The sequence below is a fragment of the Myodes glareolus genome, chromosome 4, assembly GCF_982192425.1.
Source record: "Myodes glareolus chromosome 4, mMyoGla1.1, whole genome shotgun sequence".
In the NCBI taxonomy this organism is placed as follows: Eukaryota; Metazoa; Chordata; class Mammalia; order Rodentia; family Cricetidae; genus Myodes; species Myodes glareolus.
The window spans coordinates 1,630,681-1,655,225 of NC_142029.1; the positions used below are offsets into that span (position 1 = coordinate 1,630,681).

At 47.9% G+C, this 24,545-nt stretch overlaps 1 long non-coding RNA gene across 1 annotated transcript; it reads right to left on the minus strand.

The window, feature by feature from the left end:
• Positions 1-1,758: 1,758 nt before the first annotated feature.
• On the minus strand, positions 1,759-15,954 carry LOC125393538 (uncharacterized). The gene is made up of 3 exons (XR_015001522.2): positions 15,817-15,954; positions 2,675-2,729; positions 1,759-1,842 (listed from the first exon to the last, which is right to left on the minus strand). It is a non-coding gene; the product is annotated as an uncharacterized LOC125393538 (long non-coding RNA).
• Between the last annotated feature and the right edge of the window lie 8,591 nt (positions 15,955-24,545).

The following is a 24,545-nucleotide window of genomic DNA, read 5'->3' on the forward strand; positions in this document are numbered from 1 at the left end:
GTGTGCATGTATATGTGTATGTGTGCATGTATGTGTGTGTGCGTGTGTGCATGTATGTGTGTGTGCATGTGTGTGCACGTGTGCATGTTTGTATCCCTTTCTCTTTTCAGCCAAACCAGTGTTGGCTGTGCTTCATGTCTTTGGCGTCCTAGGGGCTGAGTAGGGGACAGAGTGCTTAGTGTTCCCTACTCAAATAATTTAAATATGGCCATTTCAAGATGTCCTGACTTTGCTGTTGAAATCTTGCTTTTCTGACTCTGCCCCTGCTCCCTGCCCCCTGCCCTCTCTCCCCATCACTGTCCTCATCTCTGTCCTGGGCTTGTTAAGGGCGGGATGACAACAGGAAGGGAAAACCCCATAGGAATCTATCAACCCCGAGGAATTGTGGGATGAAGGGTTCTCTAAAGGGTTGTGGGCTCCTTGTCTCCCCTGAATCATGTTTGTTGCTATTTTAAGGACTAAGCAGCACACAGGGGAAACTTGCTTCCTAGAAAACCAGTCCCTGAGAGCCTCCATCCACACACATAAGAAGCTAATTCCCTTGGAGCTCAGGGTTCTGCTGAAAGCTACCTCCATGCCACCCTGAAATTCCTGGGAGACACACTATTTTAGTGACATGCCCCCTGGGTAAAGAGAGTTGCTGTCTGTACACATCTCTGGAAATCCATACCCCTTCACCAGCCCAGGGAAACATATCGTAAGGGGCAGACCGACATATACCACAAATACAAACCGTTCACAACTAAGATAATTCCTCTTAACCATGCTGACCACAGGTCATCACCTACAGGTTCCCTGTCCCATCAGAACTTCCAAGGGCGTCCCAGACCTTCTGGAAGACTCCAAGCCCAGACAGAGAACGTAAGTCTTTGTCCCTTCCTGTGGTGGTTCTAGGCAATGCCATTTCCACAGCACCAAATGCTCCCTTTTCAGATAAAATACACCAAGAAGAAGCTGGAAGGAGTAGATTTTCTCATGGCAGAAAAGAAGCTGCAGTTGGGGTAAGGGGTTCTGAACCAGCAGCAAGCCCTGAGCTGCCTGCCTGGCTGACCGCATCTCTTTAGCAGACCCTCTCTCCCCTCCAAAGCCCCACTTCCTTCCTAGAGTTCAGCTGTGGAGCCTGAGATGCTTCTCTTAAAAGGTCCCATGACTTCTGTCATGGCAGGTTTGCAATCTGTCCAGTGTTTCTCTGAAAAAGTAGTCACAGAGGAAGACAAATCTTTAACGATGGAGCACTCACAGATTCACAAGGGATATCCCGCTCTAGTACAGAATAAGCTGCCAGCAGCCACAACCAGTGCTCAGGGACAGCTTCTGAGAACGGATGAGGCAGCCCCCACCTCTCATCCTCAGCCCTGAGCTGGGACAACAACGGACCACGGGCTCACTCCCACAGTGTCACTCATATCACTTTCAGACCCGCTGGCACACTGCCCGGCCACTGCTGAGGAACAAGACCAGCAAGGGCAAAGGTTAAGTCTCAAGTCCACGCTGCTTCAGGTGGCTCAGCCATCTCCTGGGCACAGGGACTGCTGGCCTTGCAGACCATGACTGGACTTCACTGGAATATTGCTGCAGCGGCAGTAGCTGAGGACCCACTGCAGCCAGCACGACTGAGGTCCCTTGGAGTCCCTGACTATCCACACCTCAACAGTGTGTTTAAGGAGCTGGGGAAATGGCGCAGTCAGGAAAGTGCTTCATGCAAGGCCACAGGACTTGAGTTCAAGCCCTCAGACCTCAGATCTGCAGGGCTGGCTCACCTGTATTACAGGTGTTGAGGGGTGGAAGATGAGAGGCTTCTGGGGCTTTCTCAACAGCAGCTCTAGCTCAGTCAGTGAGATCCTGTTTCCAAAAAATAAGACAATGACTCCTGAGAAATAACACCTGATATTGATCCTTCTTCTCCAACTCACATGTGCACACGTGTGCATGCACACAGGAACACTCTTGAGAAACCACACCTGATGTTGATCTTTATTCTCCAACACATTTGTGCACACATGTGCATGCACACAGGAACACTCCTGAGAAACCACACCTGATATTGATCCTTCTTCTCCAACACACATGTGCACACGTGTGCATGCACACAGGAACACTCCTGAGAAACCACACCTGATACTGATCTTTCTTCTTCAACACACATGTGCACATGTGTGCATGCACACAGGAACACACACACACACACACACACACACACACACCTGAGTTCTGAGAACAGAAGGCAGCTCACTGCACATAGAGGCGTTCTTAGGCCTGAATAGAGTCATGGGAGGAACAGGAAGGTGAGACGCACAAGTGAGAGACTATTAAGGGAGTCACATGACTTCCCTGGTAACACTATTAAAGACGAATCTCTGTATAAACGTTGATATCATTAAATAAGAAATACTTAGACAACAATCCCCGAGACTTTACTCAAAGTAAAGTCTTTCTGTCAGAAAGGGCAGCAAGGACATCAAAACGCATCTCCACTCTCCAGAGATGATGTATTACCTAGAAATGCTACAGCCTATGCTGGCCTGGGCTCCACCTGTGCCTCAGTTCCCCCATTTGATAAAAAAGGGGTCAGCCACACCTCTGAGTCCCAAAATCAAACATTATGTGACTGGTCTAAGGCTATAGATGTCACCAATTCAGACCCCACCAGCCGGCACAGAATTGACCCACTGACCTGTGGGCACAGCAGAGCTCTCCAGTGTCTTCCCGAAACCGTCGCATTCTTCATTCTGCAAGAAATTTCCAGAAATTAATCATCCACGCCGTCACCCTATCGACTCAGCCAAAGTAACCTTGGAACGCAGGTGAGTTCATGGCCAATGGAGAGGGTCCCTGAATTACTACTGGCCTGATCTGATGCTGGGCCGCAAAACTGAGGGCTAGATGGGGGACACGGGAGCTCTGCCAGCCAGAGGACTTCACGCAGGGCTCTTCCCGGTGTGAGCGAGTTCTTTGACAAAGAGACAGGGCACAGCTAACACTATCAGCGTCCTCTGGAGTACCTCTCAGTTCCTGTTTGACTCAGGGCTTCAAGTAGCATGCTTTCCTGGGCCTTTGAGCACAGGCAGAGAGAGCATGTGGAGTTCCTGCTGTCGGGCTGGGGCACAGGGTCCGTGTTTGTCTCTGACATGGACTTTTCCAGCCCCCCCACCCCCTAACACCTTACACATCGCTAGACAGAAAAGAAAATGGCGCAGCTCCGTAGACAAGGCACCAAAAGGACAACCTAATCAATGGCATTCCGTCACCTCCTCCCTCCTAGAGGCTCCACAGACTACAGAACTGAGGGCTCATAAAGAGAAACTTACAGAAAAGCTGGGAGAAAGGAAAGAAATCCCACAATGGTGTCTTCTGAGCCAAGAGACAGCACACCTAGTAACTCTGGTCACAGTTTTGTTTCCATTTTGCAGACAGGGGGACTGAAGCGGAAGAGCTTGAAGCAAGCTTTCCCGGGGGCATTCTGTCGGTCCTTATGACAATCACAAGCTGGAAGGGGCGGTCCCTATACTGCAAGCATCTTCCCCATTCCCTCAAAGCATCCTTTGACTTAGGGCTGACACGATTTCTTTACTGCTACAGTGGAGTCACAACAGGAAAAGAGAGCAAAGCAACTCCTTCCCAGAGTTTAACTAGACTAAGTCAACAGGGGCTTTGGGTGGACATGCTGTACTTCGAGGGTCCTCAGGGGGCACCCGAAGAGACCTGAATACTTGGGGTGGAGGGAAAGGGTAGCAAGACAGACTTTGCAATTAACCGAGTCTCCCTCCTTGAATGTAGGAGAAATAGGTAAGTAAAGGTTTATAGCCACTTTCATTTACCACAGTCAAAATGCATGGCTGCGAGCTCACACCGGTGTCCCTGTCCCCACAGAAATAAGCCCTAACAACACAGTGAGTTGTTCCTAAGACAACTGTGTTGGACAAGCCCTGCGGGGTGGTTCACACTCCAACAACCACTCATAAGTAATGCCTCTGGGCACAGGGTCCCTTATTTCATGGGATCCATGACATTCTTGGAAATGCTTCCCTTCCCCCCCCCCCATATCAAAACTTGGGAAGACAGCTGGGTGTGGCGGGGAAACATCTGTGAATCCCAGTGCTCGGGAGGCAGCATCAGATAGATGGCCTCAAGTTTAGGGGTGCACAGATTAAGGCTCTCAGGGTAAAAGCAATGGGCCGTGCTATACAATCAATGCTACTAACACAGAACACATTTTGGAGCCCAGTAGCCAGCAGCTGAGAGCTTGCCTCTCACCTCTGCCTCCCTGTGACCTATCATCCCTTTTAAAATCAAAGAGCCCCTCTGTACTGGGTGGCTTTGTGTGTCAACTTGACACAAGCTAAGATCATCAGAGAGAAAGGAGCCTCACTTGGGGAAATGTCTCCTTGAGATCCAGCTGTAAGACATTTTCTCATTTAGTTACCAATGGGAGAGAGCCCAGCCCATGGCGAGTGGTGCCATCCCTGGGCTGGTGGTCCTGGGTTCTATAAGAAGGTGGGCTGAGCAAGACAGGGGAAACAGCTTCCCTCCACAGCCTCTGCATAAGCTCCTGCCTCTGTGATCCTTCCCTGTTTGAGTTCCTGTCCTGACTTCCTTCAGTGATGAACAGCAATGCTGAAGTGTAAGCCCAATAAACCCTTTCCTCCCCAACCTGCTCTTTGGTCATGGTGTTTCATTGCAGCAATAGAAACGCTAAGACACCATCAATGGCAGACCCCTCACCTGGTGCCCAGCCACCTGACACTCTGCTTTGAGGCTGTTCTCCTCAGCCACACATCACCCGGAATGGTTGTAAGAGACACCCACAGGCCTGCTGTGGAGACAGACTAAAGAAGTGGACTTGTCGGGTGCTTATGACAAATCCACCGCACAAATGTATTCTCAGGACATTCCATATACGCTGTGCCAAGAAAGTTTGGAAGCAGAGCCTGGAGTCCCACTTCAGCCACTCAGCACCCCTGTGCCCTGGGGGCAGATACCTTCTCCCCTTAAGGCTGAGTTAAGGCTCTCAGACCCTAATTCTTCTGCCTTTCCAGGGACCCCTGGCATTTCTGCCCGCGGTAACAGTTCCCAGGAACTGAAAGTCTCTGACAGATAGCTTTCTATTTTAGTGTCTTGCTGGAGGTGTAATCTTGATTTCAAAACTGAAGAATTTGACCCGCAGACTAGGGAGGAAGGAGCCTGAAGCAGGGCTCGGGAGTTCTTTTACCAGACCTAGGAGCCTGAGTTAGTTCATCAGTGTGCTGACTGAACCCAGTGTGCTGACTGAACCCAGAAGTCCAAGGCCATTTCCTCCTGCTCTCTGGATTAGTCTTTATGGGCTGGGACCTAAGATATAATGTTCACACAACCTTCCTGCCCCAAACACTGGAGACACAGCCTCGAGAAATCAGCAGTAACATGGTTCAGGGCTGCTGAGGAGGGACAGAAGCACTAGGCCTTGGAGGTTCTAGAGGCTGGAGGGTCTAGAAAACACCACCAAGCCCCACTGTTCATACACAGCTTCACTCCTAACCCTGTAGTCATCTGGTGTGCTGGCTGGTTTTATGTCAACCTGACACAAGCTAGAGTTATCTGAGAGGAGGGAACCTCCACAGAGAAAATGCCTCCTGAGATCCAGCAGTGAGCCATTTTCTTAATTAGTGATTGGTGGGGGAGGTCCCAGCCCATTGTGGGTCATGCCATCCCCAGGCTGGTGGTCCTGGGTTCTATAAGAAAGCGGGTTGAGCAAGCCGGTAAGCTCACCCCTCCATGGTCTCTGTATCAGTTCCAGCCTTCAGGTCCCTGCCCTGTTTAAGTTCCTGTCCTGACCTCTTTCATGATGAACAGCAATACAGAAGTGTAAACTGAATAAACCTTTTCCTCCCCAACAGAAACCCTAAGGCTGGGCATGGTGGCCTACACCTTTAATCCCAGCACTCAGGAGGCAGAGGTAGATGGATCTCTGTGAGTCCGAGGCCAGCCTGGTCTACAGATCAAGTTCCAGAACAGCCAGGACTGTTACAGGGTTTCTCTGTCTCCAAAACCAGAAAACAAAACCCTAACTAAGGCATGGGGTAAGACAGAATCATCGCCCTAGTTTGAGAGTGAGAAAACAGAGATACCCCAGCCCCTGCATGTGCTTCCAGCGGTAGGAGAGCCAGCCGGGGTGCCTGGCTTCGAGACCCCCGATGGTGAGCCTGCAGCAGCGGACCCCAGCACAGTAGGGAGAGTGGGTAGGCTCTGGCTCAGACACGGCTGCAGAAGGTTCCTTCCTAGCAGCCCCTCCCCTGCAGAACACCAGTTCCAAATGTACAAAGCGGCCATCTGCGGTGGACTCCGCTCTTGGAAGTCATCTTAGACTTTAAGGATAGTTATTGACCAGAGCACACAAGACTAAAACACCTAAAAACTCAGTATTGGTGCAAGTACAAGGGGCACTTCTTTCCCAGTTGGTAGTTACCTTATTTTTATTTTCAGTTTTCGGCAACAGGGACAAATAAGTTTCTAAATTATATTTACAAACTTTGTGTGTATATGTGTGTGTGCGTGTGTGTGTGTGTGTGTGTATGCACATGCCTGCCTGTGTCTATGTCTGTGGAGATGAGAGGACACCTTTGGGTTCCATTCCTCAGGAACTATCCTTGTTTTTTGAGGGTCTCTCAATAGGACCTAGGGCTTGCTCACTACATTAATTGGCTAGTCAGTCAACCCTAGGGACCTTGCCTCCCCAGTGCTGGCATTACAAGTAAGTACCACTGTTGTGGGAGTAACTTCCGCTGCCTCAACCAATAATCACTGAAGCAGGAGCCCACAGTGCAGCGGGGAGCGACTTCCGCTCCGTCAGCCAATAGCTGCTGAAATACCAGCCCACTGGGGCGTGGTATATTTCTCTCTTAAAAAGAGAAGCAGTTCCGGATAAGGCCCTCTTGGTTCCGGCTCTTGGTTCCGGTGCTCGGTCTCAGCTGCTGCTCCCGGCTCCTGCTCCAGCGACTAGGCTCCCTTCCTGACGGTTTATGGTGTATGTAAGTTTTACCCCCCCGCCAAATAAATAACCCCTTAAAACATAACTGGTGTGGGATTGATTCGTTAATATACCACCGTACCCCATTTTCCCTGCGGCTTCTGGGAATTGAACTTAGGTCTTTATACTGTGGGAGAAACATTTTACCATCTGAGCTATCTCCCCAGCTCCGCATCCAACTCCCCACCTTTTGACAAAGTGACTTACTATACAGCCAAGACTGGTCTCAAACTCATGACCCTCCCACCTTTGCCGCATCTGCTGCCTCTGCTGCCTCTGCATCCCATGTGCTGTGGCTACAGGTACATGTGTCTGACAGACTCCTTGTGAAAAGCAAGCTTTAGAAAGAGCACGGGACTAAGGCTGATGCTTAAGCGAACTTCCTGGCTCAGTAGCTCCCCGCTGTATGCATCTCAGTGTCCTCTCGGGTAGAATGAGGACAGTGTGTCCCTTCGAGGGCTGCTGGGAAGACCACTCCAGATGATGTGGGGGAGCAGGAACCATCATAGAGCACCAATGAGAACAGGGGAACCCAGAGTGTCTTAGTTTTAATCTTCTTACCTTTGGGACCTCTGTTCTGGTCACAAAAAGGGAATTTTTCTCCACCTGATCCATGATTTCCTGTGAGAATTCCCTTTCTGATTCAATGTAAGAAGCTGGGCTCGATACTACAGAACATGTTATTCAGAGAACACAGCAGCAAAAACGCACGTAAGCACCAAAGCCAGGAGGACAAGACACTGCTACTGTGAGGACACCCAGGTAGCCTGTCAGGCTCTGCTCCTGAGGATTAACGGATCCAGGCATTAACTGTCAGCCACGCAATGAGAAAATTAGTCAGCAATTCCCAGTGACAGCTCTTCTTCCAAACAGTAAGAGAATAATCAAACACTAAGTCCCTGCAGTCAAGCTGAAGAGGGGACCTGAGGGGTAAGTGACCTGCCAGTCACTGGGAAGGAGAGACCAAGCTCTGCGGCAGCTTCAGGCTTTATTGAATTCCCAGGATTATCAGGGTCTGGAAATTCTGAATTCAAACCCCACAAAGGCAGCGCGTGGCATGAGCTGGGGCAGGCGGAGGCTTCCAGGTCTGTTTTGTGCCTGGATGGAGTCAAAAGTGTAACTATCGAGTTGCTAAGGTTCGGAGATACCTGGTGCCCTCCTGGTGAGATTAGATCCATCCGTCCCTCCTGCCGGGACCCAGCCTGTTGAAAATTGTGTTTCATGCTTTGGGTCTGATTACCCTGGAAGGCCACCCATCTGGGCATCTCGATGTTGTCTCTGGTCTCTGCACTGCGCGCCCCTCCCCCAGCCCTCAGTCCTGGCTGCCAGGGCTGAATTCAAGAGTGTGAGTATCATTAACTGACATTCATCAAAACACTCTGCATTGTTCCCAGACCGAGAGGTGGAACTCACTCACTCGGCATCTCGTGTTAATCTGTATTGAGGACTTGCCTGACAAAACACATTACGGTAAGAATTGTCAGCCTGAAAATGAAGCTATGTTTATGGCTCGCCCCTGTTTTCCTTCCCTCGAGGAAATGACACGTCCCCTCTCTATCCTCCCCAGCCTTCCACGGCTCACCCTCCCCTATCATCCACACAGCCTTAACATTTAATTTTTCCTTCACGAATAAAGCTTTTGTTGGTGATGTCTGCAAAATTATAATAAACATCTCGGGCTCCTGAACTGGTGTCTGAGATTAAAAACACGGAACAATGAGGCCCGACATCACTGCTTTTAATATGGTGTGATGAGCAGCATCTCCCAGGGGGCCACGCTGTGGCCATCTACTCGCAGCTACAAGAGATGTGTGCTGGGGAGGTGGCCCCGGGTACCTCCCACAGAGGATCCAAGACTGCTCTGTTCATGTGACACCTGCCCCACAGGCTCTCCTTCAGAGCCCAAGACTTTCACTTTGACTTTTCAAGTGTTGTAAAAACAAAAAGGGCTCCTCTCTCATCAGGAAGATCTTTTATGTTCCTTCGGTCTGCCTCTCTCTGGATGAGAACGCTTCCCTAAGGGCAAGGCATCCTGTGAAGGGCCCTCATTTTCTGGCCAGGGTTGCAGTAGGCAGTCAGGAGAAGTGGTTGCGGATGGCAGAGGAAGCTGTAAAGGTCACTGAGAATAGGGATGCCTACACTTTAATGGTTCCTGTCCTTCCTTTCCTCCTTCCTTTGGCTTGGGAAGTTCATGAGGCCACAAACAAACACAGACTGGGTGTCTGCTGAGGAATTCCTGGCTATGCCTTGTGTTTTACTGTATTGAAATACAAATGTCATTCAGGAGCCCAACTCCTTAAACTTTCTTTTTCCACGCTTTGAAGCTTCACAAGGCCATGAAGGTGTGGGAAGTTGGATCTTCTAGCCTTGCTTTTTTTGTTGACCTTACTGAAGTTCTGTGGGTCACAGTCTCTCCAGGGAGGACTTCTGTCCTCAGGTCCACCTTGGCTGGGGACAGGAATTGTTCAGTACAACTCTGGCATGCAGCCTTGCCGGTTCTGGGAGTTTTGAATCAGGAGATGAGTACAGAGGAGAAGGTAGGTGAGGGGCTTCCTGGGAGGTGTGAGCATCAATGCCTCAGTTAGGGCTTTCCTGGAGTGGGCGGTGTTAGTTCCTGCCTCAGCAGCAGCCTGCCCCCCCCCCCACTTACTAAGTCAGTTACGTCATGACCTGTCGCCAGGTGCCTTTCCACCCTCGGCTGTGTGCTATGCGCTCCCCTTAAAAGTGCCTGCCAGTCACAGCTTGCTCTCTCGCCTCTTGCTTCTCTTGCCTCTCTTCCTTGTCTCTTTCCTGTTCTGCCTGTCTGTCTGTCCGCCGGCCTCTCTAATGTCCTCACTCTGACATGAGTTTTCACTCTCCCCTCACCCAATAAACCTCTTGCACTAATTCCATTGTGCGTGGCATGTTTGCTCAGTGGCAGACCTTGGCGGGGTCCCAAAGGAACCCACTTCGCTTTTCTTTCAGGTGGGTCATGTGTCATGGGTAACCCTAGTTCTCGTGACAGGGAAAAAGTTACAGGAATCAAGAGCTTTGCACGGGTGGGGTCTATTTCAGACTGTGGGGGATTGTGCCAAAGTCAGCCTCGGAGAGCCCGGGAACATGGCTGGATACAGTGTTTCTGTCCGGAGCCCTGGATTGCATTGCTCTCTGACTGCCAGGTGAGCGCCTTAGATCAAGTGGTGGTGAAAGCATGTCTCCTTTGGAGACACTGGATACACAATGGCTCACAGCTAAATTCATAGTCAAGCATCCCAGGTCGGTGATAAAATCGTCAGTTTCAATGACTTAGAAGATTGTTTCTAATTAAACCTTGATGGGTTCAGCTGTCCCCTCCGTTGGTACCCCAACTCCGTTGGTACCCCAATCCATGCTACCCAGTGATTTTAAGAATACATAACTAGTTATTACTTTTTATTGCTGTGACAAAATGTCTGACAAACCACTTTGAGGAAGAAAAGGCTCGTCGTGGTTTGTGATTTGATGGTTCATTCAGTCTGGGAAGGCACGGCAGCCTTGTGTGTCCAGACACAGCTCAATGAGGTTTCTCTTTCTCCCTTTTTATCCAGTCTGGGGCTCCAGCCTGGGGGATGACACTCCTCACTTTCAGGTAGTTCTTCCATCCTCAATTAAATCTGGAAACATTCTGACAGACAGACCCTCCTGGAAGTGTATATCCTAGGCTATTCGAAATCCAGTCAAACTGACAATGAAGGATTCACTATCAAAATGTGGAAAAGTAACAACTTTGCTGTTTGAAGAAATAGCTGCAGCCCCTGATGTCTGGATCGGGAGGATAAACAGAAGAGAGTCCTGCGTGGCTTGGATTTGGGGCAGACGGATAAGACAGTGGTGCCCGACTAACACCGACCAGTCGGCCACACAGTATCTACACAGCAGGAACAAGGTGACATCTATTCCAAGTCTAATTCCTGTGGTCTTAGTTAGGTTTCTGTTGCTGCAATAGAACACCAGGAACAAAAGCAACTTGGGGGAGGATGATCTCAGGTCTCACTCTACCCTGAGGAAAGTCAGGGCAGGAACTCAAGGGAGGACCCTGGAGGCAGGAACTGAGGCTCTGCTTACTGCCTTGCTCCCAGGGCTTGTTCACTCACCTAGGAGTGGCCCCACTGCCAGAGAGCCGGACCCTTCCACGTCAATCGTTAATCAAGACAATCCCCCCATATTCACCTACAGACCACTCTTAAGGAAGGCATTTTCCCAATTGTAATTCTCTCTTCCCAGATATATCTAGATTTGTATCAAGCTGACCAAAGCTCTGATGTAAGAATTAGGTTAAATAAATATGCAATAATAACTTTTTGCACAGATTATTAAATGGATACATTGAGACCCCTCACCCAGGTCTAATCCAAAACGGCCACTCTGCCTTGCCTCTGAAAGCTGGCTATCAGACAGCTTGATGCTTCCACAAACTGTCCGCAAAGAGCTCCTGGACCGTGTGGACTGCTGTCTGCAAACTAACCTCACCTCCAGTCCAATGGAAAAGAGGGAGCAGACAGGAGGCCTGAACAGAGATGTGCTGGCCCCAACCCCAGGCAGACTGCCCAGCAGAGACCAGAGACCGGAGCCTGCAGAAGATTCCACTGTCGCCTGTGGGTGTCTATGCCAGCGCATGATTCTTACCATAGTATTTATGCCCATCTCTTTTTTTTTGGGGGGGGGGGTCCAAGACAGGGTTTCTCTGTAGCTTTGGGAACTGTCCTGGAACTAGCTCTTGTAGACCAGGCTGGCCTCGAACTCACAAAGATCCGCCTGCCTCTGCCTTCCGAGTGCTGATATTAAAGGGCGCGCACCACCACTGCCCAGCTACTCATCTCTTGTATTTCTGCACTAGGTAGATCATATATCTCCCTAAAGGAAAAGAAGATCCTCAAGGGTGGAAGCTTCTTTGACTTGCTCAGCTCTGGAGTGCGAATTTCAAGTACAGTGTCTAGCATGGAGCGGATGCTGAATCAGCTTGCTTAGTGGACGAAGGAATGAATGAGAACGGGAAGGAAGGTACCTCATTGTTCAAAGAGAGCTCATGGAAGCTGATACGGAGCAGGAAAGAATCTACTCTAGAATTAAGTCAAAAGTGAGAAGTCTATTATTGTTGCTAATCTCTGCTGCACTACGAACGGGTGTCACAGCCAGCATTTCTAAGACTGGAAGTTACTGCAGAAATACAGTTGTCAGAGAACAGCGGGAGAAAAGAGTGAAACTAGATTTCACTACGTGAAGCACGCTTGGACCCAGAGGACGGAAGGATCTCTTAATACCGCCTGGACCGTACCGCATACACATGCATGTGTCTGTGCATGAGAATGACCCAGGGCCAGGTGAGAACGACTCGTGGCTTAGGAGACTCATATGTGAGAAATTTCAGTCCTAAAGGCAACTTCTTTCAAATCCAACTGTGTGTAACCATAGTTATTTTGTGTGCACATACACACACAGCATACACAAAACCCTTTTCTAACCTATGTCTGAAAATCTGGGCGTACAGTGGAACCTTGATTAAAGACTGGCAGATTATATATTTATCTTGCTGGCTTAAATGTAAATCTCCATCCCCCTCCTTCAGTGTTTCACGCAGGCTAGGTAAGCTTTCCACCACTGAGCTGGACCCAGTACCCATGGACTTCTCTTACAACTGTTATTTACTGATTTTTTTGGACTTAGCAGTGGCCTTTACTTCCAATTCTTAGATCTTCATTTTACCAGTCAGCCTTTCTGTAAATGGTTAAGATTTATAGCTGGGTGGTGGTGGCGCGCACCTTTAATCCCAGCACTCGGGAGGCAGAAGCAGGTGGATCTCTGTGAGTTTGAGGCCAGCCTGGACTATAAGAGTTAGTTCCAGGACAGGCACCAAAAAGCTGCACAGAGAAACCCTGTCTCGAAAAACAAAAAACAAACAAACAAAAAACAAAGACTCTTATAAAAACAAAACTTATGGACAGAAGAAAATTGAAATGGTTGGATTCATTTGCAAACAGAAGCGTCTGCTTCTTTTTTGAGCTTACAGCTCCACAAAGGAGTGAGAAAAACTGACTTTATGCTCGGCCAACTGACTGCTTTTCTATGTGGGAACAAGGCCCTGCATGCGTGTTAGGGAGTGTCTACTGCTGACGGAGTGGTAACACATGAGAAAGCTGAGGTCAGAACATGAGCTCAGGATCCTAGGCTAGTACGGGGTTGGACACTCAAAACCAAGAGCCATGCCCAGCCCAGATATACTTCATAGTGACAGGGCTCATCTCACCAGCTACTTTGAGCATGTTGACCCACATAGAGGGCTTACGTTACACATAGGATCACTGTGAAACGTGATTTAAGATGTGCCTTCCGGGGCTGGAGAGATGGCGATAAACCACCCTGCCTCCACCTTAGGGCAAACCATCTTACAGTAAAGGCAAACTAGTTCATTCCTGTTTATGATGAAGTCTCTGTTTCTCAAGGATGGGGCTGTGTCCCACCTGTAACCTCAACTACAGATGGTTCTGTACTGCCTGTTTCCAGGAATGTAATCACGTCTTTGTTTCAAAGAGTTGATCACCTTGCAACCATGTCTGTGTTTCAGGGGTTGTTATGACCAGCTTACTATTCTTACATTGCGCTTCTATAACTCCACCTATGTGCCTGCCAAATTCCCCATTAGAAATTCCCTACTTGTCTAAGCCACACCACCCTGAATGCACCCAATCTCATCTGGAGAATCCTCTACTCCTAAACTATTAAAAAAACTCTTATCTTTCGCACATCCGGTGTTAATCTCTTAAACCCCACCTTTAAGGAGAGACAGCCTGTGTACATGGATAATGATGATCCATGATGATTTGGGTTGGTGGAATTTCTCCTTACATCTAGGAATTAACCATTGCTCAGAGATTAAGAGCACCTCTTCCAGAGGGTACAGGTTCATTTCCAGAACCACACAGTGGCTCACAGCTTCTGGTAAGTTCCACCTCCAGGGGACATGAAGCTCTGTTCTGGCCTCCTTGGGTACTTGGCACACACATGGTGTATATACATACATGCAGATACATACACACACAAATGAAAATAAATAAATCTTTAAAAAATATAGAAAAGAAAAATTTGTCTTCTATTTAACCATGGGGAAAGAGCAGAAGAATCCAAATAGAGGCACCAGCTCAGTTCTTACAACAAAAATGCCAAGGTAGTGGCTTGGGCCTCAGCAGCAGAGCCTGGGCTATTGAGCTGGAGGCCTGGGGCTCCCTTCTCAGCACCAGAAGGAAGGTGTGAAAGAGAAAAAAGGCTTCAGGTCACACAAAGTCAGAGACCTCCTGAGCAAGCGCAGCCTGTGCCACTGCCTGGGTTCACAGTAAAGGAGATGGCCAAGTGATGGCGGCACACGCCTTTAGTCCTAGCACTCTAGAGGCAGAGGCAGGTGGATCTACATGAGTTCAAGACCAGCCTGGTCTACAGAGTGAGTTCCAGGACAGCCATAGCTACATAGAGAAACCCTGTCTCGAAAAGCCAAGAGAGAGAAGGGGGAGGGGAGAAATAGGAGTGGGGGAGGGAGAGAAAGGCTGAGGGGGGATTTCTGTAAAGGACATCATAGGATAAGGAGACTCTAACACTGCACCAACTCACCAACGCAATACAACAGACTGCCGAGCCAAGACACCACCCACCATTGTCACGCTTTCCCAACTGTACAGACGCTGTTGTTGTGTTCTCCGTAAATACATGCCGAAATCCTCAAAGATATATGAGCTTCCAGACAGTTCCCAATTGGAGTTTCGCCTGCATGCATGTCTGTGCGAGGGACCTGGATCCCCTGGGATTGGAGTTACAGAGGATTGTGAGACGCCGTGTGGGTGCTGAAAACTGAGCCTGGGCCTCTGGGAGAGCAGCCAGTGCTCGCGGCCACCCAGCCATCTTCCCGACACCCCTTTCCTTCTGTTCTGAAACACGCCAGCCATAACCACACGCTGCTCTCCAAGAAGACAAGAGCCACACGGGAAGTAACCAATAGTACTACCATACCTACTTATTTATTGTGATGTTTCTGTAAACACCAACGTCGTGTGACCCCAGGGACAGCTTTCGGTGTCACATAAAAACTTAAACTGTTTCCTACCTTTTGGTGTCTTGTTGGAAAACTGGGAAGAAAAATGATATTTTTATTTTATATGAAATTAAGTAAAACAGACAATTTCTGCTTTTCTTCCCATAGTATAACAGGGGAAGGGACAATAATCATGTAAAGCCTTTGGCTTATTAATTACGTCAGACTAACACATCCCAGAGTCATCAATATCTTCTGTTTGAGCTTCTGAGGGCCAGTGTGGCATCTGCCCCTGGAAGCCAGACCATGTCTCATGCATGTTCAACCACTGAGGAGAATCCACTTCTAGCAAGGAATATCACCACACACACACACACACACACACACACACACACACACACGCACATACGCACACATGCGCACACACATACCCGCACGCCCACGCACACTCCTGGACAATAAAATATACTGTCTTCCATTCAAGTTGCAGATAATCAAAAGGATACAAGCGAGAATATTTTGTTGGCACGCGGCCTAAAAGTTCTAAATTTATGTATTCTATTTTTGCTTCTTTCTTAGACTGGATTAGTTACCAGGCAACTGAAGTATTTAATTTCATTTGCTAATAGTTCCATGTGCATAGTGGCAGCTAAGCATGTGGGACTGTGGACGTCAGTACAAACAGCCCCCACCCAGCCTCTGCTCAGCCCTCACTGTACCCCAACACAAACCATCCTTCCGGTCTGTCTCTCTGACTGGTGCTTGTGGGGAAACTCACACGTCTTGTGCAAATGTTTATGGTACAGATGCCTTGGTGGTCTGTTATCCTCCCTCTAAGAGATCCTTGTGAGCAGCGTTCAGAACCCTCTTTCAGACTTCTGGTTCAAGATGGCAGACCAAGCACATATGTTTTCTTCCCTTCCTAGAGAAAGGAAATAAAATCTTTAGAAATATACCGCAGAGGAAAAACAAACAGGTCAGTGTAAAAAGAGCAATCTGAGAACAAGAGGAGTCCTTAGAAATAAAAAACATGTACAAATGTGCTCAGGGTTTTATCTTGAATGGAGGAAAAACTACAAATTCTGAATAAAATCACATTTTCCTATTAGCGGCAAGGATTAAATATCTTGCTTTAGGTTACAAAAGTAGTAGGATATAGAAATTCTAAATCACCTTCTCCTACCAAACACACAGACACACACACACATGCACGCACACACATATACATACACTCACACACACACATTCACACGACACACTCACACACACACATTCACACCACACACAAACACACATACTCACACATTCACACCTACACACTCACACCTACACACTCGCACACTCACCCCCCACACACAAACTCAGACAAATCAACCCCACTGAATACAGTGTGACAGAAAAGGTGGCCTAGGAGATGATCATTGGAAAGTATGTTAAGTAGGAAACAAAAATAAATGACAGGGATGACCCCAAATATGCCAATAGGCATAACACAAAGGACTTAAAACTCCCCTATTAAAAGGCAGGCTTTTAGATGGGAAATAGTATAACCACCCATATGGTACCTAGGAAGGGACTTAAATGCTATGGCACGGAATACTTGGAAATAACCATAGTATACTATCAATAAGAAAAATAGAAAAAAGGCATTGATATGATTAGACCAAAACAGAATCTCAGGACAAGCGAGCATTGTGATGTGGGTTAGATTACAGAACATCCCAAGCGGGGGCACCTGGGAAGCCCAAGCTCAGGGCAGGGAGCTTCCCGGCTTCTCACTTAGACACTGATGAATCAAGCACCGGAAAGACAGGTGATTTGAACACACAGGCCGGAACTAGATGGTTTTCACATTCAAATTCAGTTCTCAAAGAACAGCACAAAGCATTCGTGGTTAAATTTGTACAGAACACTTCGGAAATCTCACCAGCACTAGGTCACAAGTAACATCTCAATAAAACTTCCTTGGAAAGGGAAATATTCCAGGCCTCCTGGAGCTCTAACTCAAGAGTAATTTATGGAAGAAAATCAAAGGTGAAATTAGAGACAGCACTGTGATGAATGGTCCTGGAGCACTCAGCTCAGAGTCTGCAGGAGGCATCAAAGAGACTCCAACTTCCAAGGCTCCCAGCAAGCAGAGAAGCCTGAAAATCGCTGTTAGCTCAAGAAAAAAAAAATTAAAGTTGAAGGGAATCAATAAAGAAAAAGATGATGAAAGGGAAACAAGTTGGTTTGATCGTTAGACCTAAAGATGTCACAATTAATAAAAAGACAAGATTAAAAAAAAACAAAGCCAAATAAACAGAAAACTAAAACTTAAAACCGGTTGAGCAATGCAAAATTAAGAATAAACAGGGCATGACAATTACAGGCATGGATTCGATTTCAAAATTACCACATGCGCGTGTGTGCAAGTACTAATGATACGTCTGAAAATATAAGCAAGGAAATGAAAGTAAAATGATTCTAAAACATATAAGTTACTAAAATGAACCAACAAGGGGCAGAGAGAACAAGGAAGCAGAACTGGAGGCAGAGGGTTCCACGTACAGATGGTTTGGGGACTTGGTGCTTTCTTTTTCCTGTAACAGTCTGGAAAGTACACATTCGCTTCTGTCGAGACACGAGGTTATCAAAAGCTTTTCTGTTTGCTGCACGAAGCTGGAGGAACCTGGATTCTCCCACAGCTAGCTTGATAGATACATATTTGTGTGGTGATATTTTATTTGTGCGTTAACAAATAAAGCTTGCCTGAAAATCAGCAAGCGGAGTTAGCTACACTGGTTAGCCCTAGAGCCAGCTGTGGTGGCACATGCCTGCACACCAGAAGAGGGCACCAGATCTCACTAAAAATGGTTGTGAGCCACCCTGTCGTTGCTGAGAACTGAACTCAGGTCCTCTGGAAGAGCAGTCTTAACCTCTGAACCATCTTTCTGGTCCCTCCATTTGCCACCGCAATGGGTTCCATGGCTAATTAGTGTGGCTTGCTCTGCACTCTGATCTTCAGGCCAGCTTTATTTGTTAAAGCACAAACAAAATATCTCCACATATCTGAGGTAGTTGTCTTGCATCCACATTCCACTGACCTAAGAGGCAGAGAGGAAGAGGATGCCTGAGGGATAAACCAGGGCTGGGTGCACTCCCACACGTGTAGCTGCAGTTTCTCCCTGATTTCCAGGCCACCTCTGACAAAGCAGTGATTTACTCTGTAATGAAGGGAAGAGGTGACGTCCAAAACAAGCCCAGGGACTTCAGTAACTAAAAATCACAACGACCTGTGACACCAGCAGGATTGACCTAACTAGAAGCAGAAGACCCTTCTTGCACACACGCCTTGCCTGAGTGTTCTGAAACATGGCAAGCACGTTTTTAAAGCCATCTTCGGTGATGGTGCAGTGTCAGCCAATGAGGTGCTCTCCGTGGGCCAGGATGTAAATTCCCTTTGGCACCTGGGTAATGTCGCTGACAAATTAATTATTTTCTTCTCAATCTCTTTGCTCCTGCTAGCTTGCTTCTCAAATGTGTCCACCTTAGGGTAACCCATGTCCATCTATGCACAAAGTGGACAAGAAAGTAATACCTTCATTGTGGACATCTTAAGTTTACCTAAGAGCACACCCCCCTGGTTCTCTTCTGAGAGCCTTCACCCACAAACCCTTTGGAGGCATGTAATAACCCTGGGAGGGAGCCAGTGATATCAAGAATTGAATTACTGAACCGAACATTTTCCCAGTCAGCGGGTGAGTCAGAAACTAAATGAGATGCTCCTGCTTTCTGTCGTACCACGCTTCTTTTTCTGGGAAGCATGGTGGGGAGATAAATATCTCTCTTATTGCCGTCTACAAGATAGGAGTTGCCAGTGGCAGCCACAGTGGCCCTGCTTTATGCTACTGACAGACTGTTTTCAACATTATAATTGTTCTGCTCAAACATGAAAAGTTTCAAAATTGGTAGATATTTATTAATGATTCACTATAATTAATGATGTAGAGACCCAACATTTCCACTATGGAAGGGCTTAACTTAATTCCTAAAACAACCCTTAGTGGAAAAAGTACCCTAGAATAAGGGGGGTCCTTAACTTAAAAATTATATGTACACACACTCACACACACATACACACATCTCCATACTTAGCTAGAGAAATGTTAGGTTTAGTAATTCAATTCAGTAATTCACACATATATGAGACTAGGCACACACACATGTCTGTCTGTCTCTCTGTATGTATGTATAGTGGCATACATATTTGTCACAATAATGACATACATAATTGCCTGTGATTCTATCATTCAGGAGGCTGAGGCAGGAGGGCCAGAAGTCTGAGGCCATCATCCAGTAAGACTTTGTCTTGAAAGAATATATGCATGTGCACACGTGTGTGTGTGTGTGTGTGTGTGTGTGTGTGTGTGTGTGTGCGCACGCGCACGTGCCTGTGTGCCCATGAAGGTTCTAGGCACCGGATCCCTGGGAGCTGGAGTTACAGGTGGTTGGCTGTGGGCTGCCCAATGTAGATCCTGGGAACTGAACTCCAGTCCACAAAAGCAGTAAGTGCTCTTAACTGCTGAGCCATCTCTCCAGCCCTTAAAATATATTCTTGCTTTTAGAAAAATCTGTTAAGCACAACAAAGCAACTCCCATGGGCCTGCGGAGTCTTTGTTGCCCTTGTAAAAGGAGGCAGACTTACCAAGTGGGACAAAGAGTGTATTCTCACCCACTGCCTAAGCTTTAAACACCTTCTTGGGGAGAACAAGCTGGAGAGAAGCTGCTGGGCCACCTTTGGAGGGAGAACACAGCTGACGAATGTCACGTGCCACAAACACAATCCAGTAAAAAAAAAACCGGGGACAATATTGAAAACAGTGATGGGGAGCCTGCCGGATCAGAGGGAGTGGGGTACAGCAGGAAGGCTGTGTGGGTGAGAGACGGGGGAAGGAGCTGGTTCGGAGGGAGGGAGACTTCTTTTAGCAACCATTGAGAGAACATCGTTTATGATGAATCATACATCAGGCCTCAGCCCGTGTTTGAGAAACATACAATCCTTAGTGCTCCTTAAGCCCATATTCACTGCAGGAAAAGAAGCCTGGAACAGGTCTTGACTGAAAGATCCACATGTCTAAGACTGTTTGCTTTGAGAGCAGTGGCTTTCACTTGACCAAGTGATGTTACCGTGTCCTTTCTCCAGATCTGTCTACTCAGTTTAGGGCAAGCCTTGAAGGGTGCTTCTTTTCTGTTTCCTTTTTATTTCATGTCAACTTTTTCTTTTCTTTTTTCTTCTTCTTTTTTTTTTTTTGTCAGACAGGGTCTCATGTACCCTAGGCTAGCCTCCAACTCACTATGTAGTCCAGGCTGGCCTTGAACTCCTGATCCTCCTATCTTCCAGATGCTGCGATTATAGCTGTGTGCCTCTTTATCCCAAGAGTGCTAGGGATTTAACCCAGGATTAATCTACCTCACGCATGCAAGATAGGCAAGGACACTACTAACTGAGCTACACCTGTTGGCCCTGAACTGAGGTCTAAGCAATCCTCCTGCGTCAACTTCCCCAGTAGCTGGGACCCCAGTGACCACCACACTCGACTAGAGGAAATTTCTACAAGAGAGGGCTACCCCTCACCCAGATACTTAATCCCCTGAGGCAATGAGGTTGGAGCAGTCCTAAATAACTAGATAAGTCACTGATGAGACCTAGATAACCGCCAACTGGGATCCAACCTGGGGGGCGGGGGATGGCACAGGCAGAGGGACCGCCACCCCAGGAGTGTTCATCTTCCCAGGCAAAGCCAGTGCAGCACCTTGGGAAACCTTCACCTAAGGATGTTGAGATGAGGTAGGAATGAGGATTGGTGTTCTCTGCCTCATGCAGTGCCCAGCCTCAGGGGGAAGTTGCTAAAAGTGGCCTCCAAATAGTCTCTCAGAATTTCCAGACACTTTCATTTTAAGCTGGTGGATAGGCTAAGCCATTTATCTCTGCCCCATCTGTGCCAGAAAAATCAACCTTGGAGTTCACCTGACAAGTCCCATTTTTCTACACCAGCCTGAAGGACTGTTTCCTCTCCTGACACAGGGTTCTATTTGTCCCCACCTCACCAGCCGTCACATGGGTGGTGGAGACTGAACTCAGGACTCCACATCTGGGTAGTAAATGCTTTACTGGTCTCCCCAGGCCACTAGAAACCTTGAAAAACAAGGTGAAGTTGTGATCAAAGAAGAAACCAGCTCTTCCTCCTACAGCTACAGCGACTGAGTTCTGATACACTGGCCAAGGAAGCAAAGATCTCACAGAACAAGAGATCAGTTTGCTAAAGTAAGTGTGAAAAAAAGAAAGAAAGAAAGAAAGAAAGAAAGAAAGAAAGAAAGAAAGACACAAGGAAGGAAGAGCTACAAATGAGTGAAGGCCCCTGAGCTGAGCACAAAAGGCAGATCGGGAAGGCTGACCCTGGGGGCCGACGGGGGTGGGGGGGTGGGGGAGCAGGAGTTGTGAGGCTGGGATGCGCAAGCAAGGGCCTCAGGGATCGCTGGGGAGCAACATCAGCTGACCTAATTACTTAAGATGAAAAACTAAGGCTTTTGATTAAGACCATCAAATAAAAAGGCAGAAATTACCAAAGCCTTCATGTCTCAAATGCTTTTACCTTCCTGTCGTCTCCCACAGGTCTTTAGAAACAGATAATCAAGACAAACAGTAGTCAGAACAGTTGAGATCTTGGCCAGTCCTGGTCAGGTCACTCTGAGGGCTTCGACCCGCTTCAGATCCACACAGCCCTCTGCACAGGCCACAGGTGACGTTCCCTCTGCCAATTAAGTGTTTCCGTTATCAACCTTCCCGCTTCCTATTCATCCAGCATTAATCCCCTTAAAATTGGTCTTTGCTAGGGAATTTTGCTTTTTAAAACCCAGTATGCATTTAATAAAAGCAGCCAGCCACGGTCTCAGCTTGGCTGATGGGCAGGCAGCCTCCCTGCTTCTCCTTGTCTGCGAGTCCCGCCTGTCTCTGCAACTTGGTCAAAGTCTTGCCATTCTGGGTTAATAGACTGTCTTCGAAAATGGCAGTTAATCCTGGGATGACAAAAATGTTAAGCCGCCCAAGGAAGAATTAAATATTTCAGAAGAGGAGGCGGTTAAAAATTGGCAAGTGCTATTTTAGATTCTTTGAAATTTTAAGTAGAAAAGCAGAAAATAGAAAATGGCTTGTCTCGGGTAAAATGGAGCAAAGTTCGCTTATGAGACTTTTAATAACATGGGGATGGGGGCGGCAGGGATAAATGACAACAGCAGCAGGCTGGCAAGAAAGGTGATGGACTACTGGGTTCAGAAATGGGGATGCTCTGGTTGGAGGGCAACAGGGCTCGAGTTTGGGATATCTGGAGACTATTATGATTTGAAAGCTAAAAACCGACCTAATTTCTTTCTCTTGGAATGGAACAGAAAGCAAACCTTGCATTCTTGGAGAGTTGGTCCTGGAGTCTGTTGCCAGGGTTGGGTCCTGGCTTTGAACCTTGCCTCTACTGGGCTGAGTTAAAATCAGGAAGGGCAGAAGAGCTGTGGGCAGAGGGGGTAGACCACTAGGCTGCGTGCCTTGAGGTACCGAGTCATCAATACTAGCTAGGCTGTGATGATATAATGGCCATAAAGACTTAACCTGGACACTTTTTTTTTTCCGTACACAGAGAGAGTTAGTGTGTGAGAGAGAAACCACTTTTCCCTCCACGGACAGAGGGAAACCAGGAAATTGTAAAAACGCTGCAATCATTTTCCTACCCTGCACTTTAACAATCCAATTTATTGCTCTGCTCCTCACAGCTGCTTCCTAGGGCTTACAGACCGAGGTTCAGACCTATTAGTGGGATCTGAATGGCAGGGTTGAGGATTTATGTATTTACGGCTCACTTCAGAGAGGCCCAAGTGAGTGACTTCAATTGTTTTAATTTGCTACACCCGTCTCCAGCTGCCGAGGGGTGTTTGAAAGGGACTAAAATTCTCTGATGCACTGCTACAGGGTCCTGGGTGGCACACGTGGGCTGGAGGTGGCACATTCTTGGCACCATTCATAGATGGGCTCTGTGCAGACCCTTTTAGAACCACTGGCTGGTAGAGTTCCTGCAGGCACCTCATGGGGTTCTGAAGTTGATGTGGCTCCAAGACACTAGAATCTGTGGTGGCAGACTCTTCCCACTATTTAGGCCCATGGAAGTGCCAGGCCTCTAGGTCAAAGATCTGTAAACGCTGGGTTATTTCACAGAGTAAGAGGATACAGGATGGGACCCATGCGTGTACCTCCCTGAATGGAACCCAGACGAGGACCCGTGACTGAGGCTGTCACGGAAATGTTAGGGGGAAATGCTAAACTCTCATTGCGTCTGCGCACCCTGGAAAAGTCCAGGGCATCATGAGTTGGCCTGTGCTGCTCACCGAAGGACTGCACCTAGATGCAATTGCTAGTGAGCCACACTTGGAAGGAAAATGGACCCGGTTTCTACATCAAGACCTTGATATTGTTGGACTGCAATGCTTTAATTAAGAGACTATTTTAATTTGAACCTCTCAAATAAACATGGCTTTGGGGCTGCATCTTTGTCAGATGTAAGTAGCTGCTGGTCAGACACTTGGGTGCTGGAGTCTGTAGACCTGATACCTATTTTCTGTCGGGGATTCAGGTATGACCCCTGGACGTCTGTGTGACGTGAGCATTGATTGTTCCCTAACCCCAGGGGTATCTGACCCAGCAGGAGGATGTGCTGTGTGCAAGAATTACATTGGCTCAGCAGGACTCAGGTTGGAAGGGTACAGGAGCCACCGACCCTGTTGGGTGGTTGAGATGGGGGATAAAGTGGGGGCCTCATGTAGTAAATAAAGCCCCCATAGTCTAGCGTAAGTCAGAGATGGTGGGTGACCTGGTTCCGCTTGGTGAGTTGGGAAAGAGAAAACGAAAGCAGAGTCCAGGTGTGGCAGCGCCGCAAGGCTGACGAAAGGGAGCACTTGGCTTTTGGGAAGTTTAGCACTCAGAAGGCTGAGGCAGGAGAATTGCCATGAATGCAAGACAATCATGGGCTACAGACAGAGATCCTGTCTCCAAAACAAAACAGACCCCACCCCCAGAGCCCCCGAAAGGCAAAAACAAAGATTATTGAGGTGTCAGGACAAGAGAAGTTACACATCCAGGGTTCACCTCAGAGAGGCAGGGGTGATGTGGGTGCTGTTTTAATTTGCCACGCAAAGGTGGACAGAAGAAGACTGGGCAGGCTTTCTTTCTCGTGGACTTAAGTTTGGAAAACACATGTTTTCGTAACACTGACCATATCCCTAGCTTTCTGCCCACTGTCAGACAGTCACAAGAAACAGTGAAATGGCAAATCTCTGTTTTATTCCACACAGGTTGCTCTCAGGAAGGAGGCTAACAGCCAGGGCCTGAGAAATCACCGTCCTCCAAATCCCTTTGGCTTTTTAAAACCAGAACAAAAACACAACAGCCTCTTCAGCTAAGGAGCACAATGGACTCAGATTTGC